Raw genomic sequence first — 18,970 nt, forward strand, 5'->3', positions numbered from 1 at the left:
TTAGTAGTTCTGGTATCTTGTTAATCAGAGCTGATTCTTCAGTCCCAGCCAACCAAACCCACAAAATCGTCACAATCAAAACAGCAATGGCCCTGATAAGAGTCTTTAATCTTCCCTCTGGAATTTCACAAGCCAGGCCTCCATCTTCTGCACTGTTCTCAACATTATCTTCCAAGCTCCTACAGAATATTCCACAGAGCTCTTAATATCCCAATGGCTCTTCTAATTCAAAGTTCCAAAGACCTTCCATAGTCTTCCCCAAAACATGATCAGGTTGTCACAGAAATACCCCACAATGCTGGTACCAATTTGTCTTAATCAGGGTTTCTATTCCTGCACAAACATCATGACCAAGAAGCAAGTTGGGGAGTGTGGGGAGCCAACAGAAGGCGGCTATCATCCTTTTGGCCACCTTGAGCCATATATCCTGATAAGAGATTTGATTACAATAGCCTACAACAGCTGAGCACACTCTGATAACATCTTGCTTAAGATACCCAGGATTTTCCCTTGGGTGTGAAAGACTTAAAGGTGTGTGACTTAAGGGCGTGACTTAGAGATCAGATTTAGAGATAAGACCTAAGGGCATGACTTAAAGGCATGACTTAGAGGAATGGTTTAGAAGTGAGACATATAAAAGGCGAGAGGCAGACAGAAGAGTTCAGTACAACTTGGAACTAGGATTAGGTTAGACACTTAAAACAGATTAATTGACATTAGACATTAGACATTAGGCACTTAGCACTTGGAAGAAGTAACTTGGAACTTGGAGGCACTAGGGACTAGGAACTAGGGACTAGGAACTCAAGACTTGGGACTTAGAGAAGAGAGACTGAAGAATAAATGGGATTGAATCACACTCTGTCTGGTCTCCATTCTTCAAGTCCGTCCTCACTTTCTTGCTGAACCCCGACTTACAGACCAGAGCTGCTTGGGGCAGTGCAGGCTAACAAGTTAGTCCCCAAGGCTTTTGGCAGTGTGAGTTCCAACATTGATAGAGTGGTCCATGACATTTTGGCCCCCAAGCGTGGGGCAAAGCGGTTCTTTACATTTTTGGCGCCTAATGTAGGGCAGCTCGGGCTGCAACATTTTTGGCACCCAACGTGGGGCAGCAAGAACGAGAGACCCAGTGAGGGACGTTACTGAAAGAAGGATCCACCAAAAATTCAGAAGTGAAATGAAGGTGATCACCGCAGGAATCTGCTGCATCGAGAAAGGTAAGTCATGTTAATGAAAATGGGGCAAGAAATAAGTCAGCCTGAACACAACTCTCTGTTTTTGTTTTGTTGTTTGCTGCTCACGTGTGTTAATTGTCTGCTTTTGTTTCGTTGTTTGAATGCTGTCTTTCATGTTCAAAATAAAAAGAAACGTATTTATCTGAAATTAGAATCTGAAATACAACCAAAGGTTGATGATGATTTGTCAGAGCCAGATTGTGCTGACCTAGAGGAAGAGGCAGCCGAACATTACAACCCTGAATGGCCCTCTTCCCAAAGACCCCCTCCCTATGCGCCTCCGCCTCCAAGTGTTCCTGCAATGGAGATGGAGATTATAGATCCCAGATGGGAGTTACAGGAAAAAATATCTGTTCTTGTAGCTGCCTCTTAGCTTCACAGTTTAAACAATCACCCATTTCAACATATACTCAATGATGAACTCAAAATAATAGAAAAGTACAGTGGGTAGAGGAAAGTGGGGGTGTGTAGGAGGAGCTAAGGTGGGAGGAGTAAGGAGAGGAAGAGGAGGAGCTAGGGAGAGCAGAGATGTAGGAGGATGAAGAGCCACACAGCTATGGAGAGCAGTCGAACGTAACAACTTATATTTAGGTTAGCTAATTGGGAAACAACTCTAATTGTATGGGCATATTGTTATTGAGCATTACCAAACCTATAAAGCCTTTGATTAATATGTAAGCATTAGAGTTTCAAAAGAAATTTCAACTCCTTAAAAGAAATTTGCAAATATCCAAACTATTCCAAATCAGCCTGAGCATGCCAGGTAGGAATGAAGCTATGAAATATAATTAGGGAGAAGTCTGAAGATTCATATATCAACTAGATCTATAAGGCCCTTTAATACTAACTCGTAAATATTTGTTTTGCTAATTAAATATAAGCTACAGTTAACACTAGTTTGGAAAATAGATTACTCAACAAAATATTGTATGTTTGTTCTACAAAGCACAGATATAGTAAGCCCCACTTTATCATTAACATATTTTGAAGTCAGAATTATCACCTCTCCAGCTCCCTCCAGAAACAAAAACATACAAACCTATGTCCCAATGATAAACATCCAGGAGGGGGAATAGATTCTTTGGCTCTAATTTCATCCAGAGTCTTTAAAAGGTTAGTTAATGTGTTCGTTTTCTCATTGCTGTGACAAAATGCGCAAGAAAAGCTACTTGGAGAAAAGATTTAGCTTGATTGTCAGTTCAAGAGTACAGTCCACCATAGCAAACAAGGAGCGGTGGCAGGGTTTACAGACAATTGCACTAGGCTCCTCCCAGAAACCTAGCGACAGCCACCTAGCAACAGCTCACATCATCACCTGCAGCCAAGTGCAAGCCTACCTGGTCTATAAAAGGGACTGCTCCACTACCCCAGCTTGCTCTCTCCATCTTTCTTCTCTCTCTCTCTCTCTCTCTCTCTCTCTCTCTCTGTTCCCACATGTTCTGGGTCCTTCTCTTCCTGTTTTTCTTTCTCTTCTCTTTCTGTCCTTTTCTCTTCTCTTTCTGTCCTTCTCTGTCTGCCCCCACCCCCTTCTCTGCCTCTACCCCCTTTCCAGGTCCCCTCCCTTCCCCTCAATAAATATCCTTTTATACTAGGCCTGTTGGGCTGTTCAGGGGAACACCTCATCATGGGCCTGTCGAGGTCACCACCATTTTACAAAACCCAACATTCCCCACACATACACATGACAAAAACAAAAACAAAAAAAGCATCCATGGGTTTGAAAGAGAGCATGGATGGGGTTGCCTGGGAGGATCTGGAAGGAGGAAACGAGGAAACGGAAAAGGGAAACGATGAATTACAATATCAAACAATGTTTTAAAGTAAACTTTAAAAAGGAAGCAGAGAGAAATTGATGATGCCCCACTCTCTTTCTCTATTCTGCTCAGCTTGGAACCTCAGCCCACAGAACGGTTCCACTCATATTCTCAAAGGAGCAGGGCATCACACATCTCCAGTCAAAGATTTCTGGAGAAGCCCTCACAGACACAGCAGAGGTTTGTCTTCCAAGTTGCTCTATCAAGTTGCCATCATACTTGCTTGAATATCATACTTGCCCAACTCGTAAAATTATATTTCAAAAAGGACTGAAGTAATGGCATCAATTGTATCCTTCAGATTTCCCATTTTAAGGCAACTGGATATCCTGCATTCGTTTATGTATTCATAAACACCTAATAAGCTTATTATGAGTTGTTACAGAGCCAGGCACTGAGAAATTAATTTTCTACCTCTTTGAAAGGGAAAAATCAGCTGCATAATATAGAATGACATTGTTTCTTTTAAAAAGGAACTAGTGTGCCAATAACTACTGGGCACTCTCTGAACTATAAAAAAGATCGTTTTGGTGAGCACATACCATGCACGACTGCCCAACTGTGGGCACAGAATAAGTTTCTGATGTAATTTCGCAGTTACTATTTTAAAAGTTGAAATGTAGGGTAAATTTCTTCAGGGTTTTATATGATGTACTAGCATATAGAATATGAAGATGGTAGTCTTTCTTTGTTCAACATTATATTTGACCCCATGTGTCCGGCTATGTGTCTAGTTGATTGTTTCAAAATGTAAGCACGTATCTGCTCGGCTACATTACTATATTTTCTGGTTGTCTTAATTTTAAGAATTGAGTACCTGAGTAGTGAAAGGATTTGAGTTGGATGCCCACATGCACTTTGGTCTTCTTTAAATGGCTTCTGTAACTCTACCAGGCTGGGAGAGGTTTGGGGGTCAGAAGGTGACTTTGCTCTCACAGTTTTGAAAGTACAGCAGCTGTTGTAGCAGACTTTCTCAACCTCCTCTGTTCCCAAATCAACAATTCCTGCCAGGACTTCAGACCCAGCTATAATCCCTTTAGCAAATCAGCATTCTATGAGGTCCCAGTGACCACACACTTGCTCTCTGAAGACAAGACCAAGCTTTTTAAATAACATCAGAAATAGGTGTGATGGTCTTTTCATTTTTGTTTTTATCCATGGGGGAGGGGGAACACTGAGAGACAACACCTGTTGTTTACTGGAGGGTTTTGCTTTCCCTCACTACTTCAAAAGAGAACTTTGAAAACCGAAACAAAGACATTTCAAAGGCATCCTTTGCCAGGAAGCCAAACTTTATCCAAAAGCTGAAGGAATTGGCTTCTTGGTTCTTGTTGACAAAAATCCCCATGAGGCCAAAGCCTGAATTAAGCTTTTTCTTCCTCAGGTCCCAACACATCTAAACAGAAGAGGATGAGGAAGAAACACCAAGGGGTGACTCTCTTGGGTTGGGTCTGCATAGCTTTACACACCAGAACACTGTCTTCCAGCGAAGCCATGCCAAGAAAGTCCCAAATATGAAACAAATTAAATGATAAAATGGAAGAACTTTCCACTTCAAGTAGAGATGAGCAGAAGGGCTGGGGACGGTAGGACTGATGGGTGGGGGAGGGGAGGCTGGGTCAGACAAGCCCCTGCCTCACTTAGGGGATGCTAGACACAATTGTCATGTCCAAGTGGCGTGAGGGAGCCCCCCCCCCAATTCTGACATAAACACAAAGCCTGACTCAGATTTGTTTTCTAGTGCAGAGAATAGAATCACAGATGTACTTGAAATGAGAACTGTGTAGCTGTATTGAGTTTATAGTAACAAAAAAAAAAAAAAAAAAAAGGAAGACCAGGTTACTGCTTAACCAAACACAGAGGTAGTGATGGCAAAAGTATTTGTTAGGGACTTGTTAAATTTGTGCTTCTAAAACCACAATGTTTCATTTGGATCCCGCCTTTATATTTTTTACCCAGGTTGACCTTTGTCAAGACTGTCAATTCTTTAAAAGACTACCATTTGGACATCTATAAAATGTAGATTATAAGCCAGGTATGAGCAGGGTGTGGTGGCACATGCCTTTATTCCCAGCAATCGGGAGGCAGAGGTGAGTTCAAAGCCAACCTGGTCTACAAAGTAAATCCAGAACAGCAAAGGCTCTGTTATACAGAGAAAACCTGAGAAATCCTGTCTTGTAAAAACAAACAAACAAAACAAAAACACACACGCACACAAAAACCAAAATCAAAAAATCAAAACCAAAACCAAAAAAAAAAAAAACCCAACTGAAGTATGATGACTCATTCTTGTAATCCTAGTACTTAGGAGGCTGAGGCAGGAGGACTGCCACCAACTCTAGGCCAGTCCCGATTGCATTGTGAGTTCTAGACCAGACCTGACCTTCAAAGTGAGACCCTGTCTCAAAAATAGAAATGTGAACACTAATAATGCCCATCTCAAAGTTGTTATAAATATTGAGTGAGTGGACTTCTTGGTCTATAGTAAATTCTCGATAAACATTAGTTATTGCTACTAAGAGACTAAGTTACAGCTCCCAGTTGGAATGACATCAGTAGCAGAGATACCCCAGCTTCAGTGCAACAAACTGGCATAGGCCTGGCTTTGGGGAACAATACACATACATACCAAACCACTATATAGAGTCAGGATTTTTTTTAAGACTCTATAAATATTAGAGAAAGAGCCAAGGAAGAGAGAAACAAGAAGAAATGAGATCTAGAAAATCTGACCTTCCACGAGGTCAGTATTAGTCAGCAGTTGGCACCAGATATATCAGCTGATAATGCTAGGACATGGTTAACAGCAACCACCAGGACACTGTCCCCTCTTGGAGAACAGTGAGCAGAGAGACTAGACTGATAAGGCAGAGACACTACTTAGACTGCAGAGATAGGACCAGGTGCTAGATATACCCATAGGTAGAGAGAATTCAGAAGAACCACCTATAGTGACTGTGGTAGACTGCACTATGGGAGCCTGAAGCAGATGTTCTCCAAAAATGCCCTTGAGTGCCTAGCCTGAGGAAGAGCCTATGCTCACCACTGCCTCGGCGAGCAACAACATGAAATGCAAGATGTGATGGCCACAAATATCCAATAAGAAATGTCAGGGGACATCATTCCAAAAAAAAAAAAAAAAAAAAAAAAAGCCAGGAGGATCTACCGTGTGGCAGGAAGGCACGTGCACCCACAGGAAGCAGTCCTCTCTCAGCATGTGGTAATACATGCTAAAGATGTCATACAGAGTCCCTCATCTGCATAATGACTTACCAACCTTTCAGACACTACTGGAACCCCATGCACATAAAGATGGAGTTTCTGGACAGCATCATTGCAAGAGCTAAACAATGTGCAGTTATTTTTCTCAGGTACTAACGGAGTGCCTGACTTTAACAAGATGTATGAAATGTACAATCCATGTACTGCCTGCCATGTTTTTCTTCAGGCACAAGCGTATCATGATTGATTTCGGCACTGGCAACGATAACAAGATAAACTGGGCCATGGAAGACAAGCAGAGGATAGCTGACTGGCGTCAGACGGACTGCACTGTGATGCCTGAAAGGCCAGGGCCTGGTGGTTTGTCCCAAAGATAACATATAGATATCAGGAACCCCTTCCATGTGTCATCTCTTCATAGCCTTTGGGAAGGGACGTGAATCAGAATGGGGCTCTAGGGCTGGGGGGTCCTGAGGATGTGGGTGTGTTACAGGACTTAACTGGATAAAGCAAATACGACTATGGGCAGAAAGAGACACTTCAACAGCAGGTTTTCTATATGTCGACAAATAATAATAAACTTCCTGAGAAAAAAGGGGGATGGAATATTCTATTCACAATAGCCTCCAAATTTCCTGGGGGTGGGGAGCCTGGCAAGATGGTTCAACAGATAAAAGTTCTTGGCATGCAATCCTAGCAATGTGAGTTCAATCTCTGGAACTCACCTAATGGTGGAAGGAGAATCCAACTTTACTACTGTCCGCTGACCCCCCACTGTGGGACATGCATCATACAGTTACATTACACACACACACAAATGCACACATACACAGATGCACACAGAGTAATAAATTAAAAATAAAAAAATAAACTAAAGCATACCTAACCAAGGAGAGGAGACACCTGTAACAATGAAAACTTTAAAACTGAATTTAAGAAGTGAAGAATACACTAGACAACAGAAACAACATCCGTGCTCAGAGGTTGTCAAATTATTGCTGTAAAGATGATTATATTACCAAAAGCAGTCTACAGATTCAGCATAATCTCCATCAAACTTTTCCACCAAATTAAAAAGTTATACTCCTAAAATTCCTATGGAACCCCCCCCCCACACACACACACACGTAAACAAGTCTAAAAAAAGCAGCAAGATTGAAGCATCAGAATTTCTAATCTTAATTATATTGCAAGGTCATGGTATTGAAAATAGTGATGGAGTAGAATAAAGGACTTAGAAATAAGCCACATGGCTAGAACCACCTCATTTCTGATAAAGGTGTCAATATACCCTGGGGGTCAGAGGAAGAACACTTTAAACAGTGGTAAGAACACCGAATGGCAGTGTGCAGAAATCAGTTCAAAATGGGTCAAAAATTTTAATGTAATTTTTCTATGAAAGTCTGATAGAATTCTGTACTACAACCATCTGGCCCTGGTCCTTTTTTTTGTATGGAAGCTTTTGGTTACTGTTTCTATTTTGTTAAGGGTATGTTTAAATTGCTTATCTGATTGTTGAGATTCTGGCTTAGGGCCAGGAAGGAGAACCCGATCTCAAGGAGATACTGTTTGATCTCAAGCATCAAGTTGAAACAGGCCTTCCTCTAAAAAATGGTTTTACCGATGGTCTAGTTCAATATGCTTCTAATGTTTTTGTATCACGGGGTGCTATGGGAGATTTAGCTCTATCCAGTCTCCATGGAAGAAGGCTTTTGAGGATTCGCCATCATGTATAATCAGTTTTGCATAGACCATACATAATGATAATGGTTTCCCTTTTTATATAGACTGCAGAAATGGAGATTATGCAATGACTTGCCTGTCTAACTGGTTCATTAAATGTCCTAAGCAGCAGGACATTAAACAGGGGTCCGGGGAGGTCACCTGGAAGAAAAGATGGGGGGCAGGCGAACGCAAAGAACGAGCGGCTTGTCTATAGGCTGATCAAACCGCAATTTTTACTTTTTCACACTTGGGTTATATACACAAAAAGGCAGGATGTGGGGAAGGGGATGACGCAGGAGCGTAGGTGTTCAGGGGGAGTACAGATATCTTCCAGAACAGTGTCTCAGCTGGGTGAAGGTTCAGGGGACAGGCCACTATGACTCCATCTATGATTCACTTGTCCTAATCTAAGTTGGTACTATCTACCCAAGGTCACCTATCTACAAGGTCTATGACTAGAGTCTGACAACTATCTATCAAAGCTGTTTGTTTACAATAGATTTTAGCCATCTGTTTTAGTGTTTTTCCACAGAGACCAAGACTTTGTGCTAGCAGGCATGCATGTTAGGCCTACCGCTGTCTTCAGGCCTATGGCTGATTCCAGGCCTTCAGTGTATACACAGAGATGCCCCTGACAATTATATATAGTGGGAAGTGGAGACAAGTGTGGTTTACTAATATAAGAAGTAAGTCTTCCTCTGATTGGCCTTTGAGGTGCTTCATGGTTAATGGAGACGTACAATGGTACAATTCTGGGGACTTCCAAATGCGAACGCATGTATTCTGCTAAACAAATGGTTCCACACTTTTATGGAAACAATTAACAAAAAAGTATCTGGCTATGAAGGAGTTTCCCAGGTTGCACTGACATCCTGAGTGAATCCCCCAGTTCTTCCTATTAGGAATTCCTACTTTTCTTATGGCAGACATGTCTAAGAAGAAACAAACTTATTCATATGGTTAGCACAAGAAGAATGCAAAATATCACAAACCAAAATACTTCCATCAACCAATGAAACCAGTTATGTCCAGGATAACACACAAAATCAAACTAGGCAATCCTAATTAATTGGTCCCATATGCCACATTTTTTCAATTCCTTATTCCAGTCCGTATAAATTGTGCATCTTTGCTCTGGGTAGGCCTACCATACTGTACAATTATGCTGTTTTATGCACCAATAATTTTTCTTGGTTCAGGAGTGTTTGATGCATGCTCTGTAGTTGTTTCTCATTGTGCTTGGCCATTTCCTCCTTTTCTCTAATGGCTTTAACAAATTTATCCATGTGGCCTTTCTCCAATTCGAAATCTAACTGTGCATCAGACGAGAAGAAATGTGTCTGTTGGTAGTTTACTGTGTTTAATATCATCTGATTGTGTGCTACCATCTGGGAACTGTTACGTACCAGATAGCATCCTCTAGTTATCTTCCTTTCTACATGATTGTTTCATTTAAATAACTGCATCTAGCTATAGTTTCATTATTGATGTGTATCAAGAATTTATAGTTACCCAGGGTTTACACAGTCTGAGGCATAGTGGAATATGTCAATACTGTTTCTTCCATCCTTCGTATGGGTATGTATGGATATAAATACGTGTTGGATTCTAGTCTGTAAGTTTGTTCCATAGGGATGTATGCTGGTGTGTTATTAACTTTTATCCATATGAAGTGGTCCTTCAGTGTTACCCAGGTTTCCTCCTGTGTATACGGTGTTTTATACAATTTATATGGTTATGGTTATAATTTTTTATCCATGTATCCATTCAGGGCATTATCTAAAAATATTTATACTAAGTTTAATTCATTTATTATTTATATGTTACATGTGTAATATTTTATTGCTTCTTGTATCAGGCATTTCCTAGTCAATCTTGGTCTGACGTTTAGTTCGTGTATTTATTTCATTACATCTTGTGCCAGGTGGCTACTCTTATCCCTACTTCCCAGCTTAGTTTTGAGCAGGCCATTAAATCTTTCGATGGCTCCTGCTGCTGTTGGCTGATGAGCCATGTGATATCCCCACTGTCTGTTCATAATCTTGCAAGAGTTTTACACTTGCTCCCTGTGAAATATGTTCCTTGATCAGATTGTATAATATTTGGGGGTCCCATCATGGGAAATCCAATCCCATAGGTGAGTATGGTTAAAGATTAGTTTGGGTGTGGTCCTGCTTTTGGAGGATCCTTGGTGCATGCGTCTACAAAGGTGCATGCATAGGCTTCTTTCCATTGTTGTAATAGTCCTATAAAGTCTATTGGTAAGTGTGGTTGAAACTCAGCCTATGCTCTATGTCGCCCTTATAAGTGTGTGTGAATCTAGTTTTATCTCTTAGGCAATGTTTGCATTGGTTTGTCACATCTTTAATCCTTTTCCTGTAAATTTCTGCCTGAACATCACTGGAATGTGGTGTGTGTTCCTGCATGCTCAGGGTCTCATGTATTTTTAATATTTTTTTTTCTGTGATAATCTCTCCAAGTCTCTAGTTGGCACTGGCTTCTATTCTGCTTTAACCTTTCACTTGCTGGAGGCTGCCTTCCAGTTTCATTTTAACCTACTTGCTAGGCTGGCTAATTTATCCTCTGTGTAACTATGTCTATATTGGTTGCCTTCTTTATTAGTATGGACATCCACATGGTATACATATGCCTTAACTTCTTTGGCTATATCACACAATTCCATCCAAAATTCCTTGACTGTCTATCTTTGCCATTAATTTTCCAATCATTCGCTTTCTATTTCCTGACCGTATATGGCTATACCATTGGCTACACACCATAAGTTGGTGAACAAATGTAGTACATTTGGTTCTTCTATGAGGTTTTGTGCTGCTGCTGCTGCTGCTGCTGCTGCTGCTGCTGCTGCTGCTACCTCTGCATGTTGTGCAGATTTAGCTGCTCTTTGTTCTTCAATCACCATTCCATCCCCTGGTCTGTAGGCTGCCGCCTTCCACAAGACCATGTTCTATTTACTGGTTGTGGAGCCATCCATAAACCAGGCATTAACCTGGTTAGGGAATGCTGGTACTCTCCTGACCCCCAATGCCCTAGTGGTACCTATTTCTGGGGAGGAGTGGCATTTGGGATGGTTGATAATCCCTGTGGAGTCATAGGGCAGTTGGTCTGAAGTATTGACTCTGATACCTTTGGCACCAACTCCTGTGCATTGACACTGACCCCCCGTGCAGACAGGGTACCAGAGCAAAGCAGCTCCACTAAGTACCATTTCCATTGTAGTACTTTCCCTTCCGCAGGTAGACTGGCCCATGCTTTCTCTGGGGCCTTGATCCAGTCTAGGATCGGGATGGTGGTTCTGATCATTACTTGGTTGTTCTGCAGCATGTGGTGGTGAGTTTTTAAGGCCTCGTATGATGTCCACATTGTTTTCTCAAATAGAATTTGTTTTCCTACCATGAGAAATTTTTATAATAGAAGCCTAAATGGCCATTCTCTACCATTTCTCTTGGCAAAGATATCCCAGTTTCCATACTGTTTTAGGTACAGTATGTCTAAATATACTATGTCATCTGGTTGAATGTATTGTAGCATAGAATATTCCTTTATATATTCTAGCACTGTTTTTCACAGCTTGTTCTTGGGATTTATCACAAATAAAATCATTTGCTTTCCTTATAATATTACACAAGGGCTTCAGAATGACTTGTAAATATCATGTGTTTTCTGCATATCCAAATAATCCTATATGATGTTGTACCTCTGTTTTATTGGTTAGTGTTTTAAGCTGTTCTAACTTGCTTAATGACGTCTGTAGGTATTTCTGGTCCTGTAGTGGACCATATTACACCCAAGAACTTGACCTTTGTATCTGGTCCTGATACCTTATCTTTACTGACGGCCCAACCATCATCTCTCAATACTTGTATGGTTCAGTCTTCTGTTTCTTGTGTATTTTTCTTTTTTCTTGTCCTATTATCACAATGTCATCAACATATGAATATATAACACAATTAGATGCTGGCATGACCTTATCCAGTGACCATTTTAGAACATTGTGGACAATTATTGTGCTGTTTAGGTATCCTCACAGTAGTCTTAAAAAATTGGTACTGGCTTCCTTGTCAACTGAATGTGGTGTATTCTCTGCTTTGTGGGGAGAGTGGTATGCTAAAGAACATGTCTGACAAATCTATAGTTGATAGTCATTTTGGTGTTGCTTTTCTTTTTTTTTTTTTTTAAAGAACTTGTTTATTTTTATGTCTATGAGTACACTGTCTTCAAACACACCAGATTGTATTAAAGATGGTTGTGAACCACCATGCAGTTGCTGGGAATTGAACTCAGGACCTCTGGAAGAGCAGCCAGTGCTCTTAACCGCTGAACCATCTCTCCAGCCCCAGCGCTGTTTTCTTACTCCTCATGAGAATATCTTCTACATCTGGTAATTGTCCTGGTAGTTTAGGGGACAAATTCATTAATTCTCCTACAATCTACTGTCATTTACAATTTATCATTTGGTTTTAAAACTGCTCAGATTGAGACTATTAAATTGAAGCTTTGAGTTAGTTCAATTACCCCTTTCTTTAGTAGGATTTAATAGTTTCAGATATCTCCTCATTTCCTCCCTTAATTGAGTATTGTGGCGTAAATGAGGGTTTAATTGTTGGTAGCCTTATAGATTTTATTTTTACTTCTTCTAGGTTACATCTTACTTTGGCAATCTTTTTAAATTTTAGGAAATCAGGGGAAATTTTTTTAAGATTGTTGGGAAGCCTAGAATATTTCCTGGTGCACTGCAACATGCAAAACCCAAGGTTATTATCTTATCATGTACTATCAATTCTAATTTACGTATTTGTACTATGAATTCTCTCCTGCCATTCCTTGTGTAATTATTGTTCCCTTACTTGGTATATTGTCTGGCAGCCCTGTGTATATATTAACATCACTGCCTGTGTCAATTAGCCATATGACATTTATCTTCTTATATAGGGAACTCAATTTACTGTTCCATTGGAGGGAGGGGTTGAGGTCCTGCAAGATGGTGGGGTCCAACATGGCAAATTCAGACACTGGTTTTGTTTCTTGCTTGAGGCATTCTTTAAATTCCAATGCATGTGTATGCTGGGAGGCACTCAAGGCTCCACCCCTAGCTGGAGAGCTATGGGCAGCTGGTGGCTGCCAGGGAAGGAGAGTTCTTCTTCTTCTGGTGATGTAGCACTGTTCCACTGGACTCCTCACATCCATGCACACAGGAGCAGTATTATGTGGATTATTTGACTCAGTGGATTAAAAAAAATTTCGGGGAATTCAGGGGATCTGTGATCCAGATCTTGAGGCTGGTAGAAGTTTCTTATCTTATTCTTAATTTTTGGGGGCAACATAATATATGGTCTCATTGGCACCTAACTTGACTCCTGTTGAAAGGTATATGCATTTGCTTTCTCATAGTTGGGCGCTGATGGCCACCTTTGTGGTGGCCTTCTGTTCCCTAAAAAAGGCTTACGTTTATTCACTCTAAGAATCCTATTTAGCGTATCTGTCTGTGGGGTTCTGTCTACAAATGGCATTCCAGGTTTTCTGCCAAAAGGGTCTAATATTTGTGAATGGTCTGAAAAACCTGGGTGTTCTCCTTCATTGAAATGGCTTCCTTCTTACATTTAATGTTACAACTTTTCTTGATCTAACTCCCTATACCCTTTAAAGAAGTCAATTACCCGAGAAACGGTTTTTCAATTTTGAAGTGGTCCTGCCAAAGTAAATTCTCAAGTGTAGTGGTGTAAGGCCTAAAGATGCAAATGCATATATCTCCAGGCTGCAGTTATCCAGTCTAGGAGAGAGTGTCCATTACTTTGAGCAGCATCTAGGACTTGTTCTAAAGCTTCATATACTGCTGGGGTTTCTACTGTATTCTTACTTGACCTCATCTCTAACTCTGACAACATTTCTGTGTCTGCTTCTTCCCCCCCCCCCCACCCCAAACATCTAGGATGCATCCTTCATCCCATTCTGGGCATCTTCATGTCTCAACTGATCTCTTTCTCGAGGAATGTATGGTCTCATTTCTATTTGTTGCTCGAGCCACTCCTCATCATTGTTACCGAGTACATCTCTAGGTGTATTAACCTTGGAAGATGTCACTGTGGGGGATATATGGCTGTCTTGCCTTATCCCTGGGGTTAGGACAGTATCTCAGATTCACCCCCGACCCCATTTCTTATTTATATTAGTGGCTAGCCATTTGCCCATTAGTCTGTCTTTATCTGTGTCCACTACGGTTTTAGTCAGTATTGCTGGAACCTCTTTACTAGCTGCATGCTCTACCAGTCACTCCACTCCTTGTGGATTTGTTACACAGGTACCTCAATCTCACATCCTTAAACCCAGCTTTCCTTTTGACCTTATTCTTTGTTCCAAGCCATTTCCTCTCCATGGGATCTGTGGCTCATGGACTCAGTTTCATGGCTTTGAAGCCACTGAGCAGTTACTTGGTTCTGGTGTTATCATACATGCTAGGGAGTATAGGACTTTAATAGTTTTCTTTTATATGGATATATACCACCCAAAGATAGTTTAGGTGGGTTTCTTATTACTTTTTCTAATAATTTATCTGCCCTTCTCACCAGGCATTTGGACAACCACTCTCTGAGGGGTTTCCCTGCACCTTCAGCTCTTCCTACTGCGTAAGCAGCAGTTGGCATTAAGGTGTTGTTAATCAGCTGGTGATGAGGTCCCTCACTCCTGGCTTTAGGTTGGTGGTTTCTTCTTTTTCACTGTCTCCCTTAGAGCTATGGCTAGTTCTGCACCTGGGCCGCAGAGGTTTGTTGCCAATTTAGTAAAAATTTAGAATGGTCAGGACAGCTATAGTCCTTAGAGGATCCAGTTTCCTTTTCAGGATCCCGCCATGAAGTTGGAATCCTGCCAACCATACCAACTGTCTCCAAGTCTCATCCAGCTTAGGGCCAGGAAGGAGAGACAGAGAGACCCGATACCATTTGATCTCAGGTTTATTCACTGCAATGACAAGCATCAGTCCAAAACACACGCATGCAGTACCTGACTGAGAAGCAAGCAGCAGAGAGGCTCAACGGCAAGGTTCTCAATCTGTCAGTCATGTGACTGTTCAGTCATCCTCTGGTCAGAGAACAAGACAGCATGACAGTCTTCACTGTCGCAGCATCAGGACCTCTGCCTGCTACAAGGGGCAGTCGCTCTAGCCAATCACACTGCATTACATCATTACATGTTGCTTCATCCTAGCTGCTACACACTGCTGACAGGAGCTAACGCCTCATCGCTGTAACCTTCAACTCGCTCCTGATCTTACTTCTCATTTACATGCTCTCTACAAATAGCTCCCCAAAATGACAGATGGGATCGCACCAAATAATATGCTGTTGCACAACAAACAATCACCAGAGTGAAGAAACAGCCCACAAATATGAAAAAAAAAATCTTTGCCAACACCAAATACAGATCAGTATTTACGAAAACATCGCTGCAAAATTAAAAACCATGCAATTACCTAACAAGTAATGGCCCAATGAAGTGACTATACAGTTTCCCAAAAAAGATACTTCAGGGCTGGAGAGATGGCTCGGTGGTTAAGAACACTGGCTGCTTTCCAGAGGGTGGGAGTTCAATTCCCAGCACACATATGGTACCTAACAACCTTCTGTAACTCCAGTTCCAGGGATTTGATGCCCTCTTCTGCCACACATGTGGTGAATAGACATACAAATGGGAAAACACACACACACACATAAAATAATAAATATTTCAAACAAAGAATATATACTCAAATTGCCTAACACAAAATGGCACTAGGCATGCATGTGTTACACAGATAGACTCAAGAAAGTACTCATATATATAAAAAAGTAAAATTTAAATGTAAAAGAAAATGACAAATGTTGGTGAGGAGTTGAGGTCGGGGGGAGGACTTACTTGTTGTTGGTGGAAATATAAACGGATGCAGCCACTATGGAAATCAGTATGGAGGCCACTCAAACAAGAAAAAGTAAACCTGCCATATGGCCCCCTACTCCACTCTCCGTTCCATGTCCAATGGATTCTAGACATATTTGCACATCCATCTTTATTCCTGACTACTCATGGTTATGACATAGAACCAGTCTAGATGCCCATCAGTAGGTGGATGTGTAAAGAATGTGTGAGAGTGTGAGTGTATGTGTGTGTATAAGTGTGAGTGTGTGTATGTGTGTGTGTGCACGCGCGTGCGTGCGCGAGCGTTATGAAACCAAAAGGGGAACCATGAAAGGGGAACAGGAGCTCTTAGTAGAGAGAGAAGGCAGGAAGAGAGAGCAATGAGAGAAGAAAGGGAATTCCTGGCTGGCAGGCCAAGGGGACTATAACTGAATGAGGAGATGGAGAGAAGATGCATGACAGCAGATGGTTTATGAAAATGTTATAATGAAACCCACTACTTTACATGCTACGTTTAAAAAAATTTCAAACCCCCCACAATACTCTAACTATAGTGACTGTAATTTAAAAAAAAAAAAAACATAATAGATGCTGAGAAGTATGTGTATGGGAGAACCCCCATGGTCATGTACATTCGTACAAATGTGGAAACGGAATAAAGACTTTCAGGAAACAGGAACAGTAGCTGTCACTTGATCCATCACTTTCACTACTGGGTACATATGTAAAGCAAAGGTAAGCACTGTGATGGAGAGATGTCTGCACTCCATAAGAGTCAAGAAATGGGAATGACCACGGGCCCAGTAATTGATAAATGGGAAAAGGAAATATAAAACATGTATTATTCAGCCATAAAAAGAATGCAACCCAGGCATTCATGGCAACAGGAGGAAAACTGGACATTGTGATATTGAAATAAATAAACCAGATATAGAAACACAAACACTGCATTCAAATCTCACTCATAAATGCAACCTAAGAAAGTCTGCCTTGCAAAGTAGCAACAGAGTAGTAATTACCAGAGGCCATGGGAGGAGGTGAGAGAGGATGAGTGGGAAGGGAATAGACACCACATACAGAGGTATAACTGGCTAGACAGAAGATTTTAATTTCCTGGTAGTGTAATTATGACTGACAACAATCACATAACTCAAAATAACTGACAGAAAAAGATTTGGGGGCTAAAGAGATGTCTCGGTAGTTAGGAGGGCCAGAAGTTCAATTCCCAGCAACCACATGGTGGCTTACAATGGAATCGGATGCCCTCTTTTGGTATGTCTGAAAAACAGCTACAGTGCACTCATATAAATAAAATAAATAAATCTTTAAAAAATATATTAAAAAAAAAAAGATTTGGATGCTCCCCAAATAAACTAAGAATATAAATATTTGGGGTGATATATCATTTATCACAATTTGATCATTATACACTGTACACATGTTAAAATATCACATCAGGGCTGGTGAAATGGCTCAGCGCCTAAGAGTACCGACTGTTCTTCAGGAGGTCATGAGTTCAAATCCCAGCAACCACAGGGTGGCTCTCAACAATCCATAATGAGATCTGATGCCCTCAGATGGGTGTCTGAAGACAGCTACAGTGTACTTTGGGCCGGAGCGAGCAAGGCCAGAACAAGAGGCAGAAGGGAAGAGGAAAAAAAGATTTAAAAAAAATATATCACATCATACCCAAAAAGGTAATCTTATGTGTCTTCTGACCTCTGTAGGCACCAGGGCACCATGTGCTGCACATACATTCAGACTGATAAACACAAATATACATAAAATATTAATAAACAATCTTTTAAAAACCAAGTATCCCTCCCCAAAGTATATAGTTATATTTGTTAATATTTTAAAATTTTAATAATTAAAAAAAAAGTCCAGAAACCAAAACTCTGGCACCTGTGATGTTTAATGCCTGTCACTAGCTGGCCTTCCTCCAGTAGGAGGAAGTTATTCACTGGTACTGTGGTACCAGTGGCAAGGGGTGGCTTCATGATGGGCTCCAGCTGCAGTAAGAGACTCAGTCACACAGCTTTGAAGAGTGCTGTCACCTGTCTACCCAGGCAGGGAAAGGTCCCTGAGCAAGTGGAAAGTCTGGCCTGTTCAGAACAGCAAGGTCGCCACTGTGGCTGTCAGAGAATGAACAAGGAAGCTCGGAGGGCACAAAAAGACTAAGACATAAAACGGGGTCCTTAAAGACACTCGTACAATTTTGGACTTTATTCTGGAAACCTGTTGCAGCAATCTGTGAAGACAAACTCATGAGCTGGGTTGAAATTACTGTCTCAGCTAAGACTCTAAAGGAAGTGGTCCACCAGCCCTGTGGCTAAGCAGTCATTCACTCAAAGCCAAATTGAAGTCATCATTCTTCCTCACGATGGCCAAGCAAACCATATGCAGGTCACTCATCACAATCGCACCGTAGATTTTGCAAGTGTATCCACGTTAACTGTAGAAATCATTAGTGTCTGTATAATGGTCAAGCTTCCCTTAGATGCCAACTATTTACTGAGCTATCGAGCTGAGAATCACAGCTCAAGTATCAAGACCACAAAGTTGACTTTAAATTGGCAGCTTTGGACAGTTGGTGCGTGCGCCACCCACAGGTCACTGAAAACGCCAATCCCCCTTGAAACAGTCCAAGTTTGATGAGGTTAGAAGTGAGGGAAAGTCTGGAAATACTAGGAAACAGTCGGTGATGATTGCTCCCAGACCAGAGATTGCGTAAACGTTCCTCAAACTCGCAACAGAAGCAAGCTGTCCAAAGGCAGGGTGCCTTACTCACAGCAAGTATCTGCTTCCTGGACTTCATTCTAGCTCAAAGTAACATGTCAGCATTTCTAATTCTGTGGGTCTAAAGCCAACCCCATCAATCATCTTGAGGCTAGCTTTGTCATAGACACCCCCGAGTGAGCTGAGGTAATGCTTTTCAAGAACAGACAGACACACACTCTCTATGTAGGAATCTCTTCCAATATCTGGACACCTCACCCAAGAAAGGATCTACAGAACAAATGATGCTAAGAACAAACAGGCCTGGTACAGCACAGTGATATGTCTTCA

The sequence above is a fragment of the Arvicanthis niloticus genome, chromosome 22 (assembly GCF_011762505.2).
Source record: "Arvicanthis niloticus isolate mArvNil1 chromosome 22, mArvNil1.pat.X, whole genome shotgun sequence".
In the NCBI taxonomy this organism is placed as follows: domain Eukaryota; kingdom Metazoa; phylum Chordata; class Mammalia; order Rodentia; family Muridae; genus Arvicanthis; species Arvicanthis niloticus.